Here is a 27,921-nt window from a genome sequence, read left to right as displayed (position 1 = left end):
TGCTGGACTCCCCCTGGCACTGATGAGCCTGGCGGCAGAGAGCAGTGCGTGGCCTTGGGCTTGCTGGGTGCCAAGGAGGGCTCCTCACGCAGCCCCATGGTGCTGCTGGTGGCTGCCTGCCCAGAGGCCGGACTCCACTTGGGGCTCTGCTTCCACCCCTGCAAGCAGCCTTGGATGCCTTGATCTTTCTTTCCTGATCCCCTCCTGCCCTTACAGCCTGATGTAATTGAGAAAGTTTTGTTGTCCATGGTTGAGACGTGTTGCTTGGTAGTGTGTGCCTGTTGTGACTTTTTCAGATGTTAACCCTTTACTCACCCCTTCCATATGTATTGGTGGAGGGAGGAGGTTGAATAGTACAGGTGGATTAGCCTGGGCCTGGGGAAAAATGTAGCTGTTGCCATTTTCATATAATGCGTGGGTTTTGGGGAGAGCTTTTTAGTAGAGTAATGCTGCTACGGGGAATGTGTGAATAGCCGTAGTGCCTGTGCTGGGAAGGGATGCAAGGAAGCAAGGGCAGTATTTGGGTGCTTCCCTAAGCATGCAGCGGCTGGTGATTTTTGCTTTGAGGCCTGTATTTTGTGGAGGGGAAAGAGCAGGGTGAGCATGCTAGTAGCAAGGTGTGAGAAGTGTGGTGTAATGGTTGGGAGGGAATGAAGCAGAGCAAGCAGGTGTTGTGAGGCTGCCCTCCTCATAGAGAGTGAAACTTTTGTTCTGACGTCATGCTGCCTGGGACACAATTAAGCAGAATGACACTCTAAGTAGCAAACGCTAAGCAGACATGCTATAAGAATCAAAAGGAAGAAAGAGAGGAGAATGAAAGAAAGGACAGATATGGGCCTGGGTTGCCTTGGGAAATATGTGGTGGTCTTGGTGTGTGAGATGAAAGGCTTGTGATGCCTGTTTCCTGGGGAAGATACCTGAGTAATGTAACAGTCCTATATGTAAATGTAGGACTAGGAATATGCTAGACTCTCTCCATGCGTCTCTGAGCAAGTGCCCAGCAGCTATCCCTGTCCCTAGCAAGCAATCTCCAGTACTCCAGATGGGCCGTGTGTGGGTGAGGTCCTCCCCTCATGTACCCAGCCAGAAATCCCAGCTTCCCATCCCACCCTGGATGGGCACTTGCCTTCAGGAGCTTCCTCTGCACCCATCTCTCCAGCCTGTCCAGGGCTCTCAGAAGAGCAACCCAGAGCTCTGCTGTAGCAGCCATTCCTCCCACTTGTACATCACCATCCCCCTCGTGCAGGGGAAAACCCTCCAAAAGCAAGCAGCGCAATCCCTACACCAAAGTGCTGGAGCCGAGAGGGGCATCTTGCTGCTGGCCAAGCTTGCTTGCTGGCATGCCGCAAGGGGCTGCTGCTGGACAGAGAAACCTTCATCCTGGTTCCCAGATCTTGGCATCTCTCATGCCAACAGAAATGTTCTTCGCATCTCTGACATAGCAAGCTCAGAAACAAGAACCCTGCTTCGCCAGCATCACCTTTTTCTAATTAAAGACCAAACTTGGTAAATATATTTTAGATGATTGACTTTCTCAAGGAAAACCTGTGCTGGGCTTGCTGAAGCCAAGGTGCCCTCTCCCATGATTCTGTTGGTGCTGGAAGTGCGATTGCAGGTTGAGTGTTTGGCTCCAGGTTTATCTGGGGCGATGGGCCAGGGATTATAGACCAAAGGGGATTTAACCTCCTCTCCCTCTGCCTTCCCCTTCCCCAAACACAGTCTCAGAATACAGAATTGGGATTGTGTCAAACCCTGGTTCCTTTGGCTCCAGCAGCAGTTTAGCGGCACCCGAAGAGTTAATTTATGACGTGAGAGTTTGGCCATGTGTGGAGAGGCCACTTGGCTTTTAGCAGAGGATCTCTAAGCCGTGCGCCTGTTCCTGTGCTGCTCACAGCGGCATCGGGGAGGCCGGTGCGCAGGGCAGGAGCTGCTCCCTGGCGACAGGGGGACAGGAACATTGTGCCCTGGGCACCTGTGCAGAGCAGGGGGGTCATTTCTCCCCTTCAGAAGCAGCTTGGGAAACAGCCAGATACAGGAATGGAAAGTAGGGTTTTGTGGACTTCCCCACTAATGAGTAAATTCCCAAGAGCTGAGTGCCTAGCTCTAGGTTAGGGGATCAAGTGCAGCACGGGCAGGTACCAGGACACGTAGCCCCTCTTCCCCCGCACACCTCAGCCCCAGCCCAGCGCCCTCCTGCCAGCAGCCCGTGTGCTTGCGGTGCGCTCCGCGAGCCGCCGTGCCGGCCTCTTGTGCAAGCGCTGTGGCCTCCAGGGCCTCCGCTCCAAGGAGCCCCATCTCTATTGAAGCCATGGATGAGAAGCCCTGTGTCCCTGTCCACGTGGACGTCCATGGGAAGCCGTTGCTGTCCTTGGACAGCACAGGGACACGCTGCCCTCACCAAACAGAGTCCCCACAAGCGGCCGCAGCACCCGCTCCCCACAGCCTCTGCAAGGGGCAGTGTGGGGCTGCTGGAGCAGCGCAGCAAGGTGTGCGGCCAAACGCACCCGTCTGCCAGCCAAGGCAGGCGCCCTCGCGCAGCGCCTCTCTGCAGGAGCACCGGGGCATGGCCTGGTACCAACTGCCGCCATCACGGCCAGGCCAAGCACGGGATGCAGCTGCCACTCGTTCCTTCCAACCCGTTTCACTTGTAGGGTTTTGGTGACATTCCGGAAAAAAAATACTTTTTTGTGGAAATTGGGCTATAAGGGCAGGAGGGAAGCAGGAAAGAAAGATCAAGACACTCAAGGCTGCTTGCAGGGGTGGAAGCAGAGCCCCAAGGGGAGCCCGGCCTCTGGGCAGGCAGCCGCCAGCAGCACCATGGGGCTGCATGAGGAGACCTCCTTGGCACCCAGCAAGCCCAAGGCCACGCACTGCTCTCTGCCGCCAGGCTCAGCAGTGCCAGGGGGAGTCCAGCACACACAGACCCTTCCTCATGGCAGCCCCTCTGATCCCTGCCGCTGCCCTCCTCCCCCCACGCAGCAGTGGAACATCCCAGAGGGGCAGTTATCGCCACGGGAACACGGAAGCTTCCCAGGGCTGGGCCTCACAGTGGCCCCAGTGCTGGGCACGCAGCAGCAAGGCCAGGTGAGCAGCAGGGCCGCGCAGCACCAGGGGCCACCCGTGGTGCCCACAAGATGCAGGGGAGCTGCGGGGCTGCAGGGCAGCCTGCGCGATGCCTCCCAGGGGAGGCTCCAAAGCCACCGCGCGACACGGTGCTCATGCTGCAAAAGTGAACATTTCCATTCCATTGCAGAGTCAGTAGAGTGAAAAAAATGGAAAAAGATGAAGTTGAAGAGATGGAGTGGGAGAGCTCATGGCAGGTACTGTGCGTGCAGGCAGAGGCTGTGCGGGGACGGCTGGCGTTTGGCTCTGCGAGAGCAGCCGCAGGGCTGGTGGCAGAGGTGGCAGGGAGCTCTGGCAGGCCTGGGTGCTGGGGCAGAGCTGCGCCAGGGCCAGGAGTGGCCAAGGCCTTGGGGGCTGCTGCCTGAGCCTGGTGCCCTGGCTCTGCGCACCGCCTGCCCCGCACATGCAGGGTACAGGAGGCCCCACGCACAGAGCCAGCGCTGCCACCATGACCGTCCCCACAAGCTCTACTGCTCTCTTCCAGACTCTCGGAGCCCAAGGCCTGGGCAGCTGCAGTTGCGAGGAGCCCATGGAGTGGGAGAGCTCCAGCTGCAATATCCAGGTATTGCCCATGCTTCTGGCAGCATCAGGAGAGCTGGGGCTCATCTCGGCCCCTTCCCTCTTTATTCTTTCCGAAATCAGGAAGAGAGGTCCTGGGAACCAAGGAGCGCCAGCTCTGCATCCTGCCCTGCAAATGCCTCTTGCTCTCTTGAAGGCTCCATGCATGAATGGGAGCCCCACAGGGGACCAGCCTGAGCCAATGGAGTGGCTCAGTTCTGGCAGCAGCCAGGTACAGTCCTTGCAGCCACTGGATGCCCTTGTCCTTCCCCTTTCGCACGCACCGCCCCCACAAAGGTCCCCTGCTCTCTTCCAGATTGTGGGGAGCAGCAGCCTGGGCAGCTGCAGCCAAGAGGAGCCCATGGATTGGGAGAGCTCCGGCTGCAGCCCCCAGGTATGGTCCCTGCTGCCGGCTGCACGGGCAGAGCTGGGGCTGTGCCCGGCCCCTTGGCGCTGCTCCGCGCTGCCTTTGGGGAGCAGCCGCGCGGGAGCCTGGCCCAGGTGTGCGGGCGCTCTGGCGGGCCGCGGCGCCGGGGCAGAGCTGCACAGGGCGCAGGAGCGCCCAAGGCCTGGGCACCTGCTGCCTCAGCCCCTCTGCCGGCCTCTGGGCTGCGCTGGCCACGCCAAGCCTCTGCCAGGGCACCAATGACGGCAGCGCTGCTGCCAAAGAGCCCGCGCAGCCGCCAAAGAGCCTCTGCTCCACGGGAGCCCCCGAGCCGCTCCTCGGCCCTGCTGATGCCTCCTTTTCCCTTGCAGACCAAGCTCCCCTTCACTCTGGCTGCTGCCTGGAAGCGCTGGGCATGAGGACTCCGGCCCTAGTCTATTTTGTGGATTTTTATGTATGTAGTTTCACAGTAGTTTTGATTGTTTTTGATATTTTTATATTGTTATTGATATTGTTGTTGTTACTGTTATTAATATTGTTGTTGCTATTGTTGTTTTTGTTATTCTTTTTTGTTCTTGTTTAAATATATATTCCTGTATCATTGTTCGTGTGTTGCGTGTTTTTTCCAATTGAGCACAGGTGCAAAAAGTATCCCCACTGCAGGTGTGTCTGTGGATCTGTGGAGCCCCAGGATTTCAGGCACCAGGGGCAGGGGGCGACATTAAAAAGGTCCCTCTGGAACTTCCATTCACACGTGGCCCTGGGGATGTGCAAAGGGGAAGAAGCCCCAGCCCCACCGCGGGGCAGCTCTCAACTCTCCGGGTGCCGCATACAACATGTCCCCACAGTGCCCAAGCCACAGCCAAAGGGAAGCTGTCGCGCCCCAGGGACACGGAGCCTGGAGATGCAGGGCCGAAGTCCACGAGCCCCTGGGGGACACAGGTGGTCATCACGGTGGGCAGTGTCCCTGGAGGTGTCTGATGCAGAAGTGGCCTGCTGCCAGGAAGGGCCCTGCGCTGGGGACCACGATGGAGGCTGCTCTGTCCCTTGGCAGCCCCATGAACGGGGATCAGGTCATCAAGGAAGGTCCTCCAGCTCCACAGTGACTCTGGCATTTCCTGTGCAGGGCCCATTTGCTCTGCTCATACTGTGGGACACTCCTGTCCTTGCGCTGCCTACAGCCTTTCCCAGCCTTTCCGTGGCCTGAGCTGCCTGCCATTTCCAGCACAAAGAGCTCCAGGAAGGCCCATGCTGAGCACTGCAGGTGAGCGCTGGGCCGGAGGAGCTGCCCTTGCCAAGGGGCCCTCCCTGTGCGCAGGGCTCAGAGCGCAGCAAAGCAAGCTGCAAGCTCCCTGCCACGCAGAGAAGGCAGGAGCTGCCAAGAGCAGGGCCCCGCGCTGCAGGGCCGCACGAGGGCAGAGCGTCTCCCACAGCTGCTCTCTGCCCTGCACCAGCTTCCAGAGGCACCTTTGTCCCCAGGGTGCAGCTGGGCCCTGCGTGCAGCAGCCGCCCGGGCGTCCACGTGCAGGGGGAAGGTGTCCTTCCCTCAGCACCACAGAGAACATGTTGGCCCCATCCTCTTTACATTCTTCCCTCAGCCAGTTGTACATGTGGAGAAGATCCCCTCTCAATCTTCTCGCTTAGTCTTTCCTCATAAGAGAGAAGCTCGAGGTCCTTAATTACACGATCACCTTCCAGATGGATCTGGTCGGCTCTGGGCTCCTGGCTCTGGAGAGCCCGGGAGAGGTGAAACGGCCTCCCAGGCCCTTGGGGCCCTTCTGATGTTGACCAGCTGTGTGGACACAAGAGTCTGGGTCACTGTGACCATCTGCTGCTGTTCACTCCTCAGTCTGGATGCCAGGAGGAAATTGATGCATGGCATCACACATGCACGGCATGACATATTCAGTCATAGATTATTATAAAAACCTTCAGACTGAACTATGGTTGCTCATTCTTTTTCTCTATTCCTTTTCCTTTTTCTTTTCCTTTTCCTTTCTCTTTTACTTTTTTTCTTTTTCTTTTCCTTTTCCTTGTCCTTTCTCTTTTCCTTTCTCTTTCTCTGTTTCCTATTCTTTTCTCTTTTTTTATTCGTATCCTTTTTTATTGTTTTTCTTTTTTTCTTCACTTTTTTCCATTACTTCCATTACTCTTCCTTCCATTCCTTCCTTTCATTTGTTCCATCACTTTCTGGACATGAAGGGAGCCTCTGAAGCCACCCCCAGAAAGAAACAATGTTTCTTTTGTAGAAATGTGTATCCATTCCAGTGACAGGCAGTGGAGTTTCTTGCGCCCTTCTGGAGTTGGGAATGAGAGTGTGGTGTCTGGCAAAACCAGACATGTAAGGAGGAAGAGGATGTTGTTGGCAAATTGCAGCATATGATGCACATGCACTCAAGTGTAATGTACCAAAGACCTTCTCTTGAGCATCAAATACAAGTTATACACTGTACTGTCCGGGATATAATTCCTTATTTGCAAAAAGCACGTGAAGATGGTTGCTAAATGAGCCAACAGTCTAACTGATTACACACAAGGCTATCCCATCACCTATGGATTCGTGGCCTTGCAGATGCCAGTAATCAGCTGGCTCCGTGCCATCTCCAATTACTCCCTGAAGTAAGTTTTGCATGGGAACAGCGAAGGGAGGTCCAGTATTCACTGCTCCTTCAAGGTCATGGGAGAGCGCTGTTCCATCTCAAGCGGCACCGTCTGCCACGGCTCCCCCTGTTTTGTTTAGCCAGGCCGCTGACAAAAGGAGCTGCCCTGATTTGGGCTTCAGGCTTTTTCGCTCTTCTCATCTAGGCCTGCATATTTCATGTATATGAGTAATTATATTTCTTCATATATATTCACATATATATTCATATCTATTCATACATGAATATTTTTTTCATATATGAATAAATATATATATTTCATATACTTTCATATACATTTTCTCATATATATATTTTCATATATGAATTATATTATTTCATATATCCATATACATACCCAAATACATATATTATATGTATGTATGCTTCTATGCTTGTATTTATTTATATATATTCATATTCATGAACTATATATGTTCATAGTATATATGTTTTACAGTAATTATTATATTTGTCAACATATATAAAACATATATATTCATAATATACATGCTTCATATTAATAATAATATTTATTATTTATTCATATATACATTCTTCCCCTTTTTTATGATTAGTGCTTGTTACACAAAACAAAGCATTACACTTTGTGATACTCAGATTAGATACTAATAAAAACACACATGGATGTGAAATGCATACCATAACCTTCTGAGTGTGAAGAATGGTCTAATTAGCCTCAGAATGGTTGCTATTAGTCAATAATTGAGAAAGGTTTCTTTTTAAAAAAAAAATCCATATGCCATTATTGTCAATTAGAGGGGATGGATCCCATTATGAATGCAGTAAATTTGTGTGAAAGTTGTAGGTATTCACTATCTCATCTCATAGGATTCACTCATCACACATAAAAACATCCATAATATTCTATATTGGATATCCATATTAATCATACAGGTTAAAAGCATAAACTACTAATTATATAGGTTGAGATCAATGCACAGAAAAGCATAAACTATTAATTATATAGGTTAAGATCAATGTACATAGCAGAATAAAATTGCAAACATCACCACATCTATTCCCTACTGCACCAAATGTTGAAAAATGATTCATGATTCACTCCAACGGCTCATTGGTTTTCGACTCCTGTGCTTGGCTGCAATTCTCCTGTGGCTGTGACTCCTCTGTCGTCAAGTAAGGCTTTACAGTTTTTGCTGGTAACCAGCGAGGACCTGTGCTGTTGCCGTTCAAAGCGGCGCGGCGACCTGGTTCAGGAACGGCACGGCGACCACCCCCAGGCCGCTCGGGCCATCAGCTCGCTGACACCAATGTGGTGGACGGCAATGGGGTTTATTGATGGGTAACAAGGTGTTATATAGCTAAGGTTTACAACGTCACATCCGTCTGCTTACATCATAAACTAACACTATTGGCTATTAGGGGCCCTACCTTTCCGTACAGCACGGTATCTTCCGGCCGCCAGGCCCTAACTGTCTGCAACATTTCTCCCCTCCCTATGCATAACAAAACTAGCTAAAATATCTTATTCTTACATATTCTTATCTTATTCTAATTACTTATTCTCATTATTATCTTATTCTTATTACTATCTTATTATTATCTTATTGTGATCAATTATTCTAATTATTATCTTACTCTTACTTATTGTCATTATTACCTTATCCTTATTACTTACTCTTATTATTATATTACTCTTACTTATTCTTATTATTATATTATTCTATTCTTATAGTTTATAACAATCTTAAAATTATATATCATAAACTTGACATAAAAACATAAGGCACAAAGTGTAGAAGGTAGGGGATGACAGGTAATACCGCGGTATAGGAATAGGGTGTACCTTGGGATAACTTGGGGATAATACTGAGTGGATATATTCTTAAAGCCGTTGTCAACATTCCACTAACATGATGTTAACCTTCTCTAGCCGACTCTTGACAAACGGCATGAGCTTATTCAATATACAGGGTCCAAAGATCAGTGTCATCATGATCATTGTGATCGGCCCTATCAAGGTGGATATCAGGGTGGTTAACCACGGCGAACCGGTGAAACAATTTTTGTACCAGCTGCGTTTGGAACAGGGTTCAATGGGTGTTGGTTGGCAAAGCGTGGCACTGAAAATTGGTGGCCCTATAGTTATTTTTGTACTAATTACTCGAGATTGTTCCATCTGTTCAAGTACCCATTTAAAGACCTGATGTGACTCTACCTGTCCTATAGTGACAAGCTCCAAAATTAAGATCACACAAAGGCATCGCGGCCCCCTCTTGCGAAGGCTGTTTTGTTGTGTTCTGGATTCGGTCGGCGTGGAACTCACAGGCTCGGGCGGGACGCCTGTCACCGGGGTGTCCGATGATCCGGTCCTGTGAATAGAAACTCACAATTTTCATTAGTTTTAATTTGAAGGTCTGGTTTAATAGACTTAAGCGGGCACCACTTGACTCTGCCATCTTTCCTGACAGTGACCTTTGGGTCGATCTTGGCATGGGGGGAGCGCTGCCAGCGAGTCCCCCAGCCAAGGGCAGTTTACTGCAACATGGCCGGCCTGGCCACATTTAGAACCTGCCATTACGTTGGCTATTGCGGCGTGAACAGCCACCTGAATTGGGGTCAGATGCTCTTCCTTTGCAACATGCTTAATCATGTCTGCGATACTTGACCCCGCCGGCAATGATCGCAGGATTTCTTTGGTTGCCGAATTGCATTTTTGGCGTAAACATTCCGCTACGACCGGGCCTTTTGCCTCCGCGGGCAGGGACGAAGAGTCGATCGCTGCCTGGAGACGATCTACAAATTGTGTAAAGCTCTCACTTTCACTTTGCTTTATTGCGGACCATGGTGATGGTCTGGCAACAACTCTACAGGCTGTGCGAATGGCTTCCCTGGCCGCACGAGTAGTTGTCATAACCTCATGGGCCCGCAGGCCATGGGCCTGTGCCTGGGGGGTGATCATTGTTGGATCTGCACCCATTAACCGCTGCAGGCTGGAGCCGTGTAATGGATGAGCTGCCCCAGTTACTTGGGCTAAATAGCTCGTACAGTTGTCTTCCCATTCTTGTCTGAAAACAATCATCCCTGCTCCACCAAAGATCTGCCTACAAGTTTGTTTTATAACGAACGGGAGCAGATCGTCCCCCCCGAAGATACCATCTATGAGGGTCGAGACCATGGCAGAATTAGTCCCTTTATCTGCAATTGCTTTAACAATCGCTTGTACGTCCTTAGATTTTATCGGCGAGTGGACCCTCTGTCCCCCCTCCGTCACCCGGACCGGGAACGCTAGCGCGGCCGATGGGGCCCACTCGGCACACGCGATCTTTATTTCCTTCCAGTCCGTGAAAGGGGTTTCCTCCTTTCGCGGTTTTTCTTTAATTCGGATGGGAATATTTTGGCTCTTAGCTCTGTTTACCTTCATTTCCTCCTCCCTTAAGTTTGAATCAGTTGTGACCCACTCGTCCTCACTAGTGTCTGATCCGGAGTCGGAACTCAACTGACTGGTCACTTCCGGGCTCCGGTACTTTCTCGTCGGGCTCCGGCCCCGCCTACTTCCGTCCCGCCCACTTCCGTTGCGGGCGGGCTGTTCCCCCCTCCTTGGCTCGCCCCGCCTCCTACTCACAGAGGCGTTTTGTGAAATGGCCGCTCTGATCGGTTCTCAGCGCCTCACTCGGGCCTCCCTCACCTGGCCGGTCACCCCCACCACCTTTCTCCTCCTTGTTGTCCTCCTCTCTTGTTTATCTAACGGTTCCCGTCTGTTCCCGCCGGGTGCACCCTCGCCCCGCCCTTCCCCTTGCGGCTCAGCGCCATTTTGGGGGGCATAGGGTGGTGGCCTGGCCCAGACGTCCCCAAGCTCTGACTTCTTTTCAATGTTCCTAGCTTCCTCGGCTAGCTCGCCCCAAACAGATTTCGGCTGTTTTTGCTCCTCTGTAAGCGGGACAGGGTTCAGGGATGGAGGGGATGTATCGCCCTCTTGCAGATCTTTAGGCTCAGCAGCATCGCCATCATCTGGGGGATGCAAAGTCTGTGCGGCTACCCCGACTCCCATTTTCGGGGTGGCCAACAAACAGTCCCTTACTGCCACCCAGGTCTCCTGCTCTTTCATAGCTTTCTGCAACGCCTGTACAACTTTCCCCCAAGCCTTAAGGTTTTTCCCACAACCCGAAGACATCGTCTCCTCGGCTAACGCCTTGGTACATTTGTCCCCCACTTCACGGCGGAGAATATCCACCGGCTGGTCTATAACCTTAATTTTTAAAAGCCTCACAACAGCGAGAGTAAAATCTTTTGGCTTACAATCAATCCCCCAATATTTATGTAATTGCGATACGACCTTCACAAGGGCTTCCATCCTCCTTGTTGCTCTGGTAGCGTCCTCCCCGCCGGGCTGGTCCAGCCGCTCCGGCCGCCGTTCACCCGTCCAGGCGATGATCCCGGGTTTCGGCACCACTTGTTGCCGCTCAAGCAGCGTGGCGACCTGGTTCAGGAACGGCACGGCGACCACCCCCAGGCCGCTCGGGCCATCAGCTCGCTGACACCAATGTGGTGGACAGCAATGGGGTTTATTGATGGGTAACAAGGTGTTATATAGCTAACGGTTACAACGTTACATCCATCTGCTTACATCATAAACTAAACGCTATCGGCTATTAGGGGCCCTATCTTTCTGTACAGCACGATATCTTCCAGCCACCGGACCCTAACTATCTGCAACAGGCAGTTATCAAAGAAACAAATTTTAAAGCCATGTTATAGTGATACAAAAAGTCAGTAAACAGAAAGGACAGCAACAAGAAATGGATAAGCCAATTAGCTAGAAGTAATTTTTATTTATTTATTAACTGAAAAGAGCAACAGCAACTGGGTTAGCAGCCAACATAAGGGTCATGGCCTAAGCTACTTACTGGTGTGCATTATGAGCGGCACCCGGAGAGTTGAGAGCTGCCCCGTGGTGGGGCTGGGGCTCCTTCCCCTTTGGGCATCCCCAGGGCCACATGTGAACGAAAGTCCCAGAGGGACCTTTTTGCTGTTGCTCCCCTGATGTGTGAAATCCCGGGGCTTCACGCACACCTGCAGTGAGGATTTTTGTGCCTGAGCTTGCTTGGAAACAACATGCAACATGTGAACAATGATACAGGAATATATATTTAAACAACAACAAAAAAAAGAACAACAACAGTAACAAGAATAATATTAACAACAATAACATAAAAAAAATCAACAGTATAAACAAGAACAAATTGTAGTATATAACTATCTGAAGAAAAATCTGAAAAAGAGGTTATAGACTAATTCCATCTTCCTCAGCACTTCCCAGCAGCAGCCAGAGTGAAGGGGAGCTTGGTCTGCAAGGGAAAAGGAGGCATCAGCAGGGCCGAGGAGCGGCTCGGGGGCTCCCGTGGAGCAGAGGCTCTTTGGCGGCTGCGCGGGCTCTTTGGCAGCAGCGCTGCCGTCATTGGTGCCCTGGCAGAGGCTTGGCGTGGCCAGCGCAGCCCAGAGGCCGGCAGAGGGGCTGAGGCAGCAGGTGCCCAGGCCTTGGGCGCTCCTGCGCCCTGTGCAGCTCTGCCCCGGCGCCGCGGCCCGCCAGAGCGCCCGCACACCTGGGCCAGGCTCCCGCGCGGCTGCTCCCCAAAGGCAGCGCGGAGCAGCGCCAAGGGGCCGGGCACAGCCCCAACTCTGCCTGTGCAGCCGGCAGCAGGGACCATACCTGGGGGCTGCAGCCGGAGCTCTCCCAATCCATCGGCTCTTCTTGGCTGCAGCCGACCAGGGTGATGCTCCCCACGGTCTGGAAGAGAGGAGGAGACCTTGGTGGTGATGTTGCATGGGGAAGAGGAAGGAAAGGACATCCAGTGGCTGCGAGGACTGTACCTGGCTGCTGCCATAACTGAGCCACTCCATCGGCTCAGACTCATTCCCCGTCAGCCCCCCATCCATATGTGGAGCCTGTAAGACAGAAGGAATCATTTGCAGGACAGGTCACAGAGCTGGGTGTCTCTAGCCCCACGGTTCCTCTTGCAGCGGGAAGCAGGAAAGCGGGAAGGGGCCAGGCTGAGCCCCAGCTCTCCCTGTTCAGCTGGCAGCAGGCGCAATACCTGGAGGCTGCAGCTTGAGTCCTCCCAATCCACGGGATCCTCATCATTGCAGCCAACAAGATTGAGGGTGTCCGGAGTCTGGAAGAGAGCAGGAGAGCATAGGGGGACGGTCATGGTGACAGATCTGGCTCTGTGCATGGGGCCTCGTGTGCCCTGCGTGCACAGGGCAGGTGGTGCAAAGAGCCAGGGCGCCAGGCTCAGGCAGCAGCCCCCGAGGCCTTGGCCGCTCCTGGCCCTGGCGCAGCTCTGCCCCAGCACCCAGGCCTGCCAGAGCTCCCTGCCACCTCTGCCACCAGCCCTGCGGCTGCTCTCGCAGAGCCAAATGCCAGCCGTCCCCATTCAGCCTCTGCCTGCACGCACAGTACCTGCACAGAGCTTTCCCACTCCATATCCTCTACTGCAGGGATGTTCATTTTCAAATGGCTGCAGCGACTGCAAGAGAAAAGGAGTCGTTGGCATTTGCAGCCCTGTGAGCAGGGGTCTCTGTCCCAGGAGCCTCTTAGCGTCTTTAAGCGCGGGAGCGGTGGGGCAAGGAGCAGGCAGTGCTGGGCCTACCCGCAGCAGCCTCCTTGCCCCCAGCAGCCCCTTTAGCAGGCGGGGAGCCCAGTGCCAAGTGGAGGAGAGAAAAGAGCAATGTGAGAGGTGTGAGCACCAAGTGTCACGCGGTGGCTTTGGGGCCTCCCCTGGGAGGCATCGCCCAGGCTGCCCTGCAGCCCCGCATCTCCCCTGCATCTTGTGGGCACCACGGGTGGCCCCTGGTGCTGCGTGTCCCTGCTGCTCACCTGGCCTTGCTGCTGCGTGGCCAGCACTGGGGCCACTGTGAGGCGCAGCCCTGGGAAGCTTCCGTGTTCCCGTGGCGATAACTGCCCCTCTGGGATGTTCCACTGCTGGGTGGGGGAGGAGGGCAGCGGCAGGGACCAGGGGGCCGCCGTGAGGAAGGGTCTGCGTGTGCTGGACTCCCCCTGGCACTGCTGAGCCTGGCAGCAGAGAGCAGTGCGTGGCCTTGGGCTTCCTGGGTGCCAAGGAGGGCTCCTCACGCAGCCCCATGGTGCTGCTGGTGGCTGCCTGCCCAGAGGCCGGACTGCACTTGGGGCTCTGCTTCCACCCCTGCAAGTAGCCTTGAATACCTTGATCTTTCTTCCCTGCTCCACTCCAGTGGCCCTGCGAGGCAGAGCGCAGCTGCTGGGAAGGGGCTGGTGCCAGATGTGAGCAGAGGGCTCTGGGTGGCTCCCAAGCAGCCGCAGGGCTGGTGGCACGGGGAATTGCCGGCAGGCATTTGTCTGCTGCCCTGGGAATGCTGGAGGGGAAGTGTGAAGCAGAGCAGTGTTCCCTGCAGGGAGGCGCGAGCAGAGGGCTGGGCAGCCAGCTCAGCCCCGTGGCTGTGAGGGCAAGTGCTGGGAGCCCCCTTGCCTGTGCGCGTGACGCCTGCAGAGCCCAGGCGTGCGCAGTGCTCCCATCGGCAGGAAAGGCGCTGGGAAGCCCTTGCCCCATGCAGGTTGCTTGCAGAGAAGCTGCGGCTCCTCTGCCCCTCGACCTGGGTACACAGGCCCTTGCAAGCAATGTGTTTATTCCGTGCCCAGCTACTGCCCTCTCTCAGCACTTGTGTTGCCCTGGCGTGTTTGTCAGCAGCTTTACATGTGTGTGTCTCCACTGGGTCCCTTTCTGGGAAGTGGTGTTTGCAGGTGCAGGAGGGATGTGCTGCCTGGAGTCATGCTAAGCAGTGGAGGGGAAGAATCTCGTGTGCTCCCTGTTTTCGCCTTTGGTAAAGTCAATGACATATGGAGAAGGTAACCTCCCCTGCGCCAGAGAAGCTGCTATTGTCTGCAGTGATTGGCTGAAATTCTTAAAAACATCCAAGAATGCTTGTTTGTAAAAGCTGGGCTGTGAAATAAGCTTCTCATTCCCATCGTCTCCTGTAACATTGTTCTAGGGATGCTGGGAAGCTCAGGCAGTTTCGTTTGCTTAAGTGCAGAGTGTGTCCATCAAGAACTGGCTGGATGGCCATACTTGAAGAGTTGCTATCAGAGGTGCTGAATCTAGTTGAAGGCCTGTGGCCAGTGGTGTTTCACCAGGAAGAGTGGAATTAAAGGCAGAGGCAAAGTCTCTAACATAAAGACAATCAGAGGACAAGATCTAAGGGCTATCATTCAAAGAGTGGTTTATATATATCTAGTTGTAGAAAATGTACAAAAATCTCCGTGTTGTGAACAAAGAACAAAGAATCAAGGACCATGGACCATAAATACATCACCTCAGAAAGCTAAATTGCGTGTTTTAACACAGACTCTGGAGTTACCTGGAGGAAAGTGGGCCAATATCTATGTGACTTGAAATAGACCTTTGGGGTTGTGCATGCACTTGTGGCCATTTGGAAGGAAAGGGGATTGTTCTCTTCACAAGGGAATGCTATAAATAGAGCAGAGAGATTAATTGTGCTGCTTGAGGAGAGGTGAGGGATTCTCATGGTCCAGCCCTAGGACTTGGTCAGATGTCATTCCTCATCCCTGCTCAGCTTATCACTGCTAGACCCTGTTATGTATATCTTCAAGAAGAAGAAGGCATGACTGTGATATGGTCATCCTCATAAGGTGATCCTTCCAGAATCTGCAGGCAAGCTCCATAAGATACTCTGCTATTTGCACCCTGAGAAAGTCGATTTGTGTACTGTCAGTAGATGCCTCTGCATCCACTAGATTTCAATCCGTTAGATTTCGGATCAATCCGTTACATTTCCAGTTGCCTATTTGAGCAGTCCTTGAAAATACATGCAAATTCCAGCATATGTTCTTGCTGCATCAGTGTCCGTATGTGCCTTTTTACTTGCCCATTCCACATGTATTGGTGGAGGGACGAAGTTGAGTAGGGCGAGTGGATTACCCTAGACCTGAGGAGAAAAGTTGTTGATAGACATTTTGTGTGCAAATGCTTGCTGAGCAGGAATGTGTTTGAGCACAGAGGTGTGCTCAGCAAGCTGTGCCAAGAGGCCGGCAGGAACCTGCTCGCACTGTGCATCATGGGTGCCTTTTGTTGTACCTGGATTGTCTGAAGAGAGGTCAGTTTGTGCCAAAGCTGCTCTCCTCCTTTCCCCTGGCCTTGGTGGTCCTGCAGGTCAGGTGCTGCTGGTGCTTTGCTTCCAAGGCCCAGTGTATCCCTATGTTCCAGGCTGCTGGAAGGAGTGAACATCATGCCCCGCTCCGGACCCTAGTGGTTCCTTCAGGATCTGAGGCTGCCCTCTTGGTCTGTCTCCCGAAGCAAGAGCCATGCAGAGATGCAGCAGAAGCAGGACATCTTCTCTGGGAAAAGCAGAAGAGAGGGCTAAAGCAGTGAAGCAGGACTGGGGCGAGCATGTGCGTGAGGGCTGGTCCCTGCAGGTGGTCATTGGCCACAATGAGCCAGGCTGTTGGGCGCACTCAGCTGCTCCCCATGTGCCGCGCGACTCCCGCTGGGCCTGGCAGTGCTGCCTTCCAGCTCATTGGCTGTGGCAGGCGGTGCAGCTTGAGATGGAACAGCGCTCTCCCATGACCTTGAAGGAGCAGTGTATGCTGTTCTCCCTTCGCTGTTTCCATACAAAACCTACTTCAGAGAGTAACTGGAGATGGCATGGAGTCAGCTTGTTACTGGCATCTGCAGGGTCTCGAATCCATAGCTGATGGGATAATCTTGCGCGTAATTGGTTATACTGTTGGCTCATTTAGCAACCGTCTTTGCATGCTTTTTGCAAATAAGGAATTATATTCAGGACAATACGGTATGTAAGTTGTATCTGATGCTCAATAAAAGGTCTTTGGTGCATTCCACTTGAGTCCATGCACATCATACACTGCAAATGGAGCCCAATGTGGGGCATGAACAGGCAGGAAGCTCACGCAGTCTGAACCCGTCAGCGCAGTCCAGGTGAACCAAGAACGGAGCAGAAATAGCTGCAGTGTGCACCCATCATGTGAGCGGCCTGGGAACCCTGGGAGGTGGAATGTCTCAAGAGCAGAAACACAGCCTGGATGTGCTGCAGCGCATGATGTGCAAGCAGAACCGCGAAGTCTCCAGGAAACACCTAACAACTCTGCTAGAATGGATCCAGGATAAGGTACCTATCTTTCTGAAAGAAGGCCCATTTCAGCACGAGGTGTGGGAAGATCTCGGAAATTGCCTTAAGGAGGCGATGGCAGATGGTGATGCAGCTGCAGTAAAACGTGTGACCACCTGGTGGCAGATGATGCTTACCCTGAAGGCAGCGGGGGGCCCCTCCGAGTGATAAGACTGACCAGAAAGAAACACCACCACCGTGAGCACCAGCATATGAGGGGGTGGCTGACCCCCCAAGTGATGATCCGTTTGACCTTAGCTCTGAGGGCTTGGAGGAAGAACAACAGCTTCAAGCGTGGTGGAGACCTGTGACCTTCACCCATGACCAGGTCCTCAGCACAGTCATCACTAACGCACGGACAGTGGCGGATGTCACCGTTGAGAAGGTTTACCCCATTGTAGCCCTGGAAATTAACACCAACGAATCTGTACTCTAAACACCCACGTCCTTCTCTCCCCCCCATTCCCTGGACCACTGAATGTGGGCAAGTGTGTCTGATAAAAAATGCTAAAAAACGGCAATTGATAGATTTAGAAGGCTGTGTTTTAGTATCAGAGCTGGAGTTCATATGCGAAGATGATGCCCTTAAGGCGAGCGAAGTTTGCCTTGATACGAAGGAGAGCGTGTGTCATTTTGAGATGAATCCATAGAGTAATAATAAAACTGCATTAGCTTATGCAGGGAAAGGATGTGTGTGTTGTAGACCAATGTGTAAATGCTTGCTAATTCATTAATGAAATTTATGACCAGACTGTGTTTAATGACTCTAATATGTGTGCTTGCAATGTAGTTATTGTAGTTATCCTGGTGCTGCTTATTTGCAGCTGACTAAAGACGACTTTGTGGTATTAAATAGGGAATTCTTATCGATGCAAGCCGCTCTGGCTGTATTACAGCAGTATTACAACGTATCACACCAGTATCATCATATACAGGAGTGAACCCTTGAGATTTACAAGCTAATGAGTTGTGGCAGGGCGATGTCACACATATATGGACATGGGGCCGACTGCGTTATGTGCATGTTAGCGTGGAAACCTTCTCAGGGTGTCTGGTAGCCTCTGCACATACGGGAGAAAAGGCACACGATGTGAAATGCCCCTGGTTAAGATGTTTTGCTGCTATGGGCCTCTTGAAAAGAATTAAAAATGATAATGGTTCTGCTAATGTTTCATAAACAATATCTATTTTACTACAACACTGGGGCATACAACATGTTACTGGAATATTGCATTCTCTCACTGGAAAAGCCTTTATCGAATGTGTCCATGGGACTCTCAAGGCTATGACACATAAACGAAAAAGAAGGAATCCTATGCACGGTGTTACTCCACAGGAACAGTTAGACAAAGTATTATATGTACTTAATTTTTTGAATCATTCTGATCATCACCTATTTGCAACAGCAGCTGCCCGACAATTCGGGAGGGTCCCTCCATCTGTGTCTCAACCAAAGATATGGTATAAAGAATGTGGGGAGTCGCAATGGACCGGCCCCGTAGAACTAATAACGTGGGGAAGGGGATATGCATGTGTTCTTCTTCCCACAGGTCCTCGCTGGTTACCAGCAAAAACTGTAAAGCCTTACTTGACGACAGAGGAGTCGCAGCCACAGGAGAATTGCAGCCAAGCACAGGAGTCGAAAACCAATGAGCCATTGGAGTGAATCATGAATCATTTTTCAACATTTGGTGCAGTAGGGAATAGATGTGGTGATGTTTGCAGTTTTATTCTGTTATGTACATTGATCTTAACCTATATAATTAATAGTTTATGCTTTTATGTGCATTGATCTCAACCTATATAATTAGTAGTTTATGCTTTTAACCTGTATGATTGATATAGATATGCGACATAGAATATTAGGGATGTTTGTATGCATGATGAGTATACGTATAACCTTCACGCAAATTTACTGGATTCATAATGGGATCCATCCTCTCCAATTGTCAATAATGGCATATGGATTAAAAAAAAAAAAAGAAACGTTTCTCAATTATTGACTAATAGCAACCATTCTGAGGCTAATTTGACCATTCTTCACACTTAGAAGGTTATGGAATACATTTCACATCCATGTGTGTTTTTATTGGTATCTAATCTGAGTATCACAAATTGTAATGTTTTGTTTTGTGTAACAAGTTAGTACTAATCATAAAAAAGCGAAGAATTTGTATATGAATAAATATTATTATTAACATGAAGCATATATTATGAATATATATGTCTTATATATATATGGACAAACATAATTATTAATATAAACATACATATTATGAATAAATGTTATTATGAAACCTATATTATGAATATATGAATAAATATAACTATTAATATAAAACATATACAATGAATATATATAGTTCATGAATATAAATATATATAAATAAAGTGTACATATATAAATAAGGTATACATATGGGTATGTATATGGAGATATGAAAAATATACAATTCATATATGTAAATATATATGAGAATATATATGCAAATATATATGCAAATATATATATATTCATATATAAAATCATATATGAATAGATATGAATATATATGTGAATATATATGAATAAATTTAATTACTCATATACATGGAATATGCAATCCTAGATGAGTGCAAAAGCCTGAAGCCCAAATCAGGGCAGCTCCTTTTGTCAGCGGCCTGGCTAAACAAAACAGGGGGAGCCGTGGCAGATGGTGCAGCTTGAGATGGAACAGCGCTCTCCCATGACCTTGAAGGACCAGTGAATACTGGACCTCCCTTCGCTGTTCCCATGCAAAACTTACTTCAGGGAGTAATTGGAGATGGCACGGAGCCAGCTGATTACTGACATCTGCAAGGCCACAAATGCATAGCTGATGGGATAATCTTGTGTGTAATCAGTTAGACTGTTGGCTCATTTAGTAACCATCTTCATGTGCTTTTTTCAAATAAGAGATTATATCCAGGACAGTATCGTATATAAGTTGTATTTGATGCTCAAGAGAAGGTCTTTGGTACATTGCACCGGAGTCCGTGTGCATCATATGCTGCAATCTGCCAACATCCTCCTTCTCTTCCTCCTTACATGTCTGGTTTTGCCAGACACCGCACTCTCATTCCCAACTCCACAAGGGAGCATGAAACTCCACTGCCTGGCATTGGAATGGATACACATTTCTACAAAAGAAACATTGTTCCTTTCTGGGTGTGACTTCAGAGGCTCCCTTCATGTCCAGAGAGTGATGGAACGAATGAAAGGAAGGAAAGGAAGGAAGAGTAATGAAAGTAATGGGAAAAAAGTAAGAAAAAAAGAATAACAATAAAAAAGAATACGAATAAAAAGAAAAAATAATAGGAAAAAGAGAAATAGAAAGGAAAAGAGAAAGGAAAAGGAAAAGAAAAAGAAAAAGGAAAAGGAAAAGGAAAAGGAAAAGGAATAGAGAAAAAGAATGAGCAACCATAGTTCAATACGAAAGGTTTTATAATAACCTATGACTGAATATGTGCTTGAAACTGCCGTGCATCAATTTCCTTCTGGCATCCAGACTGAGGGGTGAACAGCAGCAGACGGCCACAGTGACCCAGACTCTTGTGTCCACTCAGCTGGTCAACATTGGAAGGTCCCAAGGACCTGGGAGGACGTTTCACCTCTCCCGGGCTCTCCAGAGCCAGAAGCCCAGAGCCGACCAGTTCCATACAGAAGGTGACTGTGTGATTAAGGGCCTCAAAAATCTCTCTTATGAGGAAAGACTAAGCGAGAAGATTGAGAGGGGATCTTCTCCACATGTACAGCTAGCTGAGGGGAGAATGTAAGGAGGATGGGGCAAACGTGTTCTCTGTGGTGCTGAGGGAAGGACACCTTCCCCCTCCATGTGGACACATGGGCGGCTGCTGCACGCAGGGCCCAGCTGCACCCTGGGGACAAAGGTGCCTCTGGAAGCTGGTGCAGGGCAGAGAGCAGCTGTGGGAGACGCTCTGCCCTCGTGCGGCCCTGCAGCGCGGGGCCCTGCTCTTGGCAGCTCCTGCCTTCTCTGCGTGGCAGGGAGCTTGCAGCTTGCTTTGCTGCGCTCTGAGCCCTGCACACAGGGAGGGCCCCTTGGCAAGGGCAGCTCCTCTGGCCCTGCGCTCACATGCAGTGCTCAGCATGGGCCTTCCTGGAGCTCTTTGTGCTGGAAATGGCAGGCAGCTCAGGCCACGGAAAGGCTGGGAAAGGCTGTAGGCAGCGCAAGGACACGAGTGTCCCACAGTATGAGCAGAGCAAATGGGCCCTGCACAGGAAATGCCAGAGTCACTGTGGAGCTGGAGGACCTTCCTTGGTGACCTGGTCCCTGTTCCTGAGGCTGCCAAGTGTGTCCCCCAGGGGCTCGGAGAGGTCGGCCCTGCATCTCCAGGCCCCATGTCCCTGGGGCACAACAGCTTCCCTTTGCCTGTGGCTTGGGCCTTATGGAGACACGTTGTGTGCGGCACCTGGAGAACTTGACAACTGCCCCGTGGTGGGGCTGAGGCTTCTTTCCCTTTGCACATCCCCACGACCATGTGTGAATGGAAGTCCAGGAAGGAATTTATTGCTGTTGCTCCCGTGCCCCTGGTACACACAGGGCTCCACACACAGACCTGCGGTGGGGATGGTTTTTTGTGCCTGAGCTCACTTGGAAAAAACAGGCAACATATGAGCAATGATACAGGAATATATATTTAAACAAGAACAAGAAAGAATAACAAAAACAACAATAATGACAACAATATCATTAACAGTAACAACAACAATACCAAAAACAATATAAACAATATCAACAACAACCAAAAACTACTGTGACGCTACATAGAAAAAAATCCACAAAAGAGTCCAGGGCCGGAGTCCTCATGCCCAGCGTTTCCTGGTAGCAGCCAGAGTGAAGGGGAGCTTGGTCTGCAAGGGAAAAGGAGGCATCAGCAGGGCCGAGGAGCGGCTCGGGGGCTCCCGTGGAGCAGAGGCTCTTTGGCGGCTGCGCGGGCTCTTTGGCAGCAGCGCTGCCGTCATTGGTGCCCTGGCAGAGGCTTGGCGTGGCCAGCGCAGCCCAGAGGCCGGCAGAGGGGCTGAGGCAGCAGGTGCCCAGGCCTTGGGCGCTCCTGCGCCCTGTGCAGCTCTGCCCCGGCGCCGCGGCCCGCCAGAGCGCCCGCACACCTGGGCCAGGCTCCCGCGCGGCTGCTCCCCAAAGGCAGCGCGGAGCAGCGCCAAGGGGCCGGGCACAGCCCCAGCTGTGCCCGTGCAGCTGGCAGCAGGGGCCATACCTGGGGGCTGGAGCTCTCCCAATCCATCGGCTCTTCTTGACTGCAGCCGACCAGGGTGATGCTCCCCACGGTCTGGAAGAGAGGAGGAGACCTTGGTGGGGACGGTTCTTGGGGAAGACAAAGGAAAAGCGCGTGCAAGGGCTGCAGGGGCTGTACCTGGCTGCTGCCATAGCTGAGCCACTCCATGGGCTCAGATTCATTTCCTGCTGGCCCTCTGTCCATATGTGCGGTCTGCAAGAGAGAAGGAGGCGTTTGCAGGGCAGGACCGAGAGCTGAAAGTGTCTGGACCCACGATCTCTCCTTATGCAGTGAGAAGCAGGTAAGTAGGAAGAGTCCGGGCTCAACCCCAAATCTTCCGTTGCAGCCGGCTGCAGGGTTCAATACCTGAAGGGCAGAGCTGGAGTATTCCCACTCCATAGGCTCCTCATCCTTGCAGCTGGCCAGGCCTTGTGTGCTTGCAGTCTGGAAGAGAGCAGGAGAGCTTGTGCGGACGGTCATGGTGGCAGCGCTGGCTCTGTGCGTGGGACCTCGTGTACCCTGCATGTGCGGGGCAGGCGGTGCACAGAGCCAGGGCGGCAGGCTCAGGCAGCAGCCCCCGAGGCCTTGGCCGCTCCTGGCCCTGGTGCAGCTCTGCCCCAGCACCCAGGCCTGCCAGAGCTCCCTGACACCTCTGCCACCAGCCCTGCGGCTGCTCTCGCAGAGCCAAATGTCAGCCGTCCCCACACAGCCTCTGCCTGCGCGCACAGTACCTGCCCTGAGCTCTCCCACTCCATCTCTTCAACGTCATCTTTTTCCATTTTTTTCACTCTCCTGACTCTGCAACGGAATGGAATTGTTTACATTTGCAGCCATAAGCACCAAGTGTTGCGCGGTGGCTTTGTAGCTTCCCCTGGGAGGCATCGCGCAGGCTGCCCTGCAGCCCCGCAGCTCCCCTGCATCTTGTGGGCACCACGGGTGGCCCCTGGTGCTGCGCGGCCCTGCTGCTCACCTGGCCTTGCTGCTGCGTGGCCAGCACTGGGGCCACTGTGAGGCGCAGCCCTGGGAAGCATCCGTGTTCCCGTGGCGATAACTGCCCCTCTGGGATGTTCCACTGCTGTGTGGGGGGAGGAGGGCAGCGGCAGGGGCCAGGGGGGCCGCCGTGAGGAAGGGTCTGCGTGTGCTGGACTCCCCCTGGCACTGCTGAGCCTGGCAGCAGAGAGCAGTGCGTGGCCTTGGGCTTGCTGGGTGCCAAGGAGGGCTCCTCACGCAGCCCCATGGTGCTGCTGGCGGCTGCCTGCCCAGAGGCCGGACTCCACTTGGGGCTCTGCTTACACCCCTGCAAGCAGCCTTGAATGCCTTCATCTTTCTTCCCTGCTCCACTCCTGCCCTTACCGCCTGATAGTCTCGAGACAGCTTTCTTTTCCATGGTCTAGACATGTTCCTTGGCAGTGCAATGAGTGCGAAGGGTAGTTGTGCCCAGGGCCGGGTGTGCATGTCCTCAGCAGAGCCCTTGTGAGTTGGTGGTGGCCTGGGAGCCCCTGGTGCTGCTGGGCTCCTTCTCTTGTCCTGCCATGCACCTTGCAGGTGCCATGTGCTGTGGCTGAGAGCAGCCTTGGTGCAGCTCCTGCACTGCGGCCCCTGCCACGGCTTCCTAGGGCTGCAGAGGGCAGAGCAGGCACAAATGTGCCCTCAGCTGCTGCAGCTCTGCCCAGCACTGGGCTACGATGGTCACTTGCTAACGGAGATGGATTCCTGACACTCGAGTATGAACCGTAAAGCCAGGTGCAGATGGAGCAGGAGATCCCCCTCATGCAGGGGAAAACCCTCCAAAAGCAAGCAGTGCAATCCCTGCACCTAAGTGCAGGTGCCCAGAGGAGCATCTTGCTGCTGGCCAAGCTTGCTTGCTGGCATGCCACAAGGGGCTGCTGCTGGACAGAGAAACCTCCATCCTGGTCCCCAGATCTTGGCATCACTCATGCCAACAGAAATGTTCTTTGCATCTCTGACATCAGAAGCTCAGAAAAAAGAACCCTGCTTATCCAGTGTCACCTTTTTCTAAGTAAAGACCAAACTTGGTAAATATATTTTAAGTCACTGACTTTCCCAAGTATGGAAATCTGTGCTGTGCTTGCTGAAGCCAAGGTGCCCTCTCCTTTGAGTTTTTTGGTGCTGGGAGTGCGATTGCAGACTGAGTGTTTGACTCCAGTATTATCTGGGGCGATGGGCCAGGGATTATAGACCAGAGGGGTTTTACCCTCCTCTGCCTCTGCCTTTCCCTTCCCCAAACAGTCTCAGAATACGGAATTGGGAACATATCAATCCCTGGTTGCTTTGGCTCCAGCATCAGTTCAGCACGACCCAAAAAGTTAATTTATGGCATGAGAGTTTGGCCATGTGTGGAGACGCAATGTTGCTTTTAGCGGAGGATCTCTAAGTTGTGCGCCTGTTCCTGTGCTGCTCACAGTTGTATTGGGGAGGCCGGTGTGCAGGACAGGAGCTGCTCCCTGGGGCAGTGCAGCCCCGCGGCGCAGGGGACAGGGACACTGCATCCTGGGCACCTGTGCAGAGCAGGGGGGGTCTTTTCTCCCCTTTGGAAGCAGCTTGGGAAACAGCCAAATACAGGGGTGGAAAGCAGGTTTGGTTGAACTTCCCAGCAAGTGAACAAACTCCCAAGAGCTGAGTGCTCAGCTCTAGGTTAGGGGATCAAGTGCAGCACGGGCAGGTACCAGGACACGTAGCCCCTCTTCCCCCGCACACCTCAGCCCCAGCCCAGCGCCCTCCTGCCAGCAGCCCGTGTGCTTGCGGTGCGCTCTGCGAGCCGCCGTGCCGGCCTCTTGTGCAAGCGCTGTGGTCTCCAGGGCCTCCGCTCCAAGGAGCCCCATCTCTATTGAAGCCATGGATGAGAAGCCCTGTGTCCCTGTCCACGTGGACGTCCATGGGAAGCCGTTGCTGTCCTTGGACAGCACAGGGACACGCTGCCCTCACCAAGCAGAGTCCCCACAAGGGGCCGCAGCACCCGCTCCCCACAGCCTCTGCAAGGGGCAGTGTGGGGCTGCTGGAGCAGCGCAGCAAGGTGTGCGGCCAAACGCACCCGTCTGCCAGCCAAGGCAGGCGCCCTCGCGCAGCCCCTCTCTGCAGGAGCACCGGGGCATGGCTTGGTACCAGCTGCCGCCACCACGGCCAGGCCAATTCCTGTTCGGAGCTGGCACTCATTCCTTCCCATCCATTTCAATTGCAGGGTTTTGGTGACCTTGGGGAGCTTGGTCCTGCATCTCCAGGCCCTGTGTCCTTGGGGCGCGATGGCTCCCCTTTGCCTGTGGCTTGGGTACTGCAGGGACACATTGTGTGAGGCACCCGGAGAATTGAGAGCTGCCACACGGTAGAGCTGGGGCTCCTTCCACTTTGCGCATTCCGTGGGACACGTGTGAAGGTCAGGTGAAGGAAGGTTCTGCACTTAGGAATTAACAGCAGGTGGATTTTTAATTGTCCTTGGTATAAGTATCTAATTTGACACATTTTTAGGATGCCCTGAGGCCTTCCCATGTCTCGTACACAGAATTGCTAGCATCATACGAGAGGGAAGCACTGCTTGTACCTGGTAAATGCTAGCACATTTCTTCCTGAATGTGCAGGGGTCTCCTCCATGCAAGGAGTTTCCTTAGCGCAGGGTGCCAGGTTAAGGGGAGGTGAGGGATTCTCATGCTCCATCCTCAGGAGGTGTCATTCCCGATTCTTGCCCAGCTTATCAGTGCTAGGCCCTGTCACTTACAGCATTAGGAGGAAGAAGACATGGCTGCGATATGGTCATCCTCGTAAGGTGATCCTGCCAGAATCTTCAAGCAAGTTGAGTAAGATTCTCCGCTCCTTGAATCTCGAGTGAGTTGTGAGCTGTCAGTGGGTGCCTCCAGAAGACTTCCCAGTCCCCTATTTGAGCAGTCCTTGAAAAGTACATGCAATTTCCAATACATGTTTTTGTGGCATCAGCGTCTGTTTGTGCTTTTTACACCCCCATTCTATACATATTGTTGGAGAGAGGAAGTTAAGCAGGGCAGGTGATTTATCCTAGGCCAGAGGAGACAAGAATGTTGTTGACAGAGATTTTGTGTGCAATGTGTGGGTGTTGGGGGCAGCTTTTTAGTAGGGTAATGCTGCTCAGGGAAATGTGTGAGTAGCCGTGGTGCCTGTGCTGGGAAGGGAGGAAAGGAAGCAGGGGCCATATTTGGGTCTTCACCAAGCATGCAATGGTTAGTGGTTTTAGCTGTGAGGCCTGTATTTTGTGGGAGGTGAATGAACAGGGTGTCTCTGCTAGTAGCACGGTATGAGAAGGCTGGTATAATTGTTGGGAGGGAATGAAGCAGAGCAAGCAGGTGTTGTGAGGCTGCCCTCCTCAGAGAGAGTGCAGGTTTTGTTCCAAAGCCGTGCTGAACAGGACACGGTTGTGCAAAATGACACTGCTGGTAGCAAGGAATAAGCAATTATGGTATAAGAGTCAGATGGAGAAAGAGAGGACAAAGAAAGAAGGAAAGAAGGAAGGAAAGAAAGTAGGAAAGAAGGAAAGAAAAATGGAAAGAAGAAAAGAAGCAAAGAAAGAGAGAGAGAGAAAGAAAGAAAGGGAGAGAGAGAAAAAAATGAGAAAGAATGAGAGAGACAGAGAAAGAGAGAGAAAAAAGAAAAAGAAAGTATAAAAATAAAAAAAAAAGAAAAAAGACAAAGACAAGGAAAAAGATGAAAAAGAAAAGGAAAAGAAGAAGGAAAAGGAAACAAAAAATAAAAGAATAAAAAAGAAAAAAGAAGAACAGGAAGAAGAGTAAGGTAAAAAAAGAATAAAAAAGGAAAAGGAAAAGAAAAAGAGAAAAAATAGAATAAGTAAAAAGGAAAAGAAAAAGAAGAATAAGAAAAAGAAAAAAGATGGCAAAGGGATTGTGGCATCCCCAGGGCCACATGTGAGGGGAAGTCCTAGAACTACCTTTTCCTGGACCTCACTTGCCCCAGGGGCTGGAATCTTAGTGACACAAAAATGTATCTTCGGTGCGGATGATTTTAGTACCTGAGATCACCTGGAAACAACATGCAACACTTAAGCAATGATACAGGAATATATATTTAAACAACAACAATAAAAATAAAAAAATAATAAACAATAACAAGAAGAAAATTACAACAATATAATCAAAAATAACAACAATAATATCGACAACAACATTAACAACAACAAATGCTATTATAACCGTCTATAGAGAAAAATCCACAGAGCAGGTTATCGGTGGCATCCATGGGCCCAGCACTTGCTGGCAGCAGCCAGGGTGAAGGGGAGCTTGGCCTGCAAGGGAAAAGGAGGCGTGAGCAGGGCCGAGGAGCGGCTCGGGGGCTCCCGTGGAGCAGAGGCTCTTTGGCGGCTGCGCGGGCTCTTTGGCAGCAGCGCTGCCGTCATTGGTGCCCTGGCAGAGGCTTGGCGTGGCCAGCGCAGCCCAGAGGCCGGCAGAGGGGCTGAGGCAGCAGGTGCCCAGGCCTTGGGCGCTCCTGCGCCCTCTGCAGCTCTGCCCCGGCGCCGCGGCCCGCCAGAGCGCCCGCACACCTGGGCCAGGCTCCCGCGCGGCTGCTCCCCAAAGGCAGCGCGGAGCAGCGCCAAGGGGCCGGGCACAGCCCCAGCTCTGCCCGTGCAGCCGGCAGCAGGGACCATACCTGGGGGCTGCAGCCGGAGCTCTCCCAGTCCATGGGCTCCTCTGTGCTGCAGCCAACCAGGCCACTGCTCCCCATCATCTGAAAGAGAGCAGGAGACCTTGGTGGGGGATGGTGCGTGTAGAAAAGGAAGGGCAAGCATGT

The sequence above is a fragment of the Tinamus guttatus genome, unplaced genomic scaffold (assembly GCF_059628265.1).
Source record: "Tinamus guttatus ecotype Peru unplaced genomic scaffold, ASM5962826v1 Tinamus_guttatus_pri_ptg000477l, whole genome shotgun sequence".
NCBI classification, from domain to species: domain Eukaryota; kingdom Metazoa; phylum Chordata; class Aves; order Tinamiformes; family Tinamidae; genus Tinamus; species Tinamus guttatus.
The sequence above is the reverse complement of the archived record's forward strand: the minus strand, read 5'-3'. Positions refer to the sequence as shown.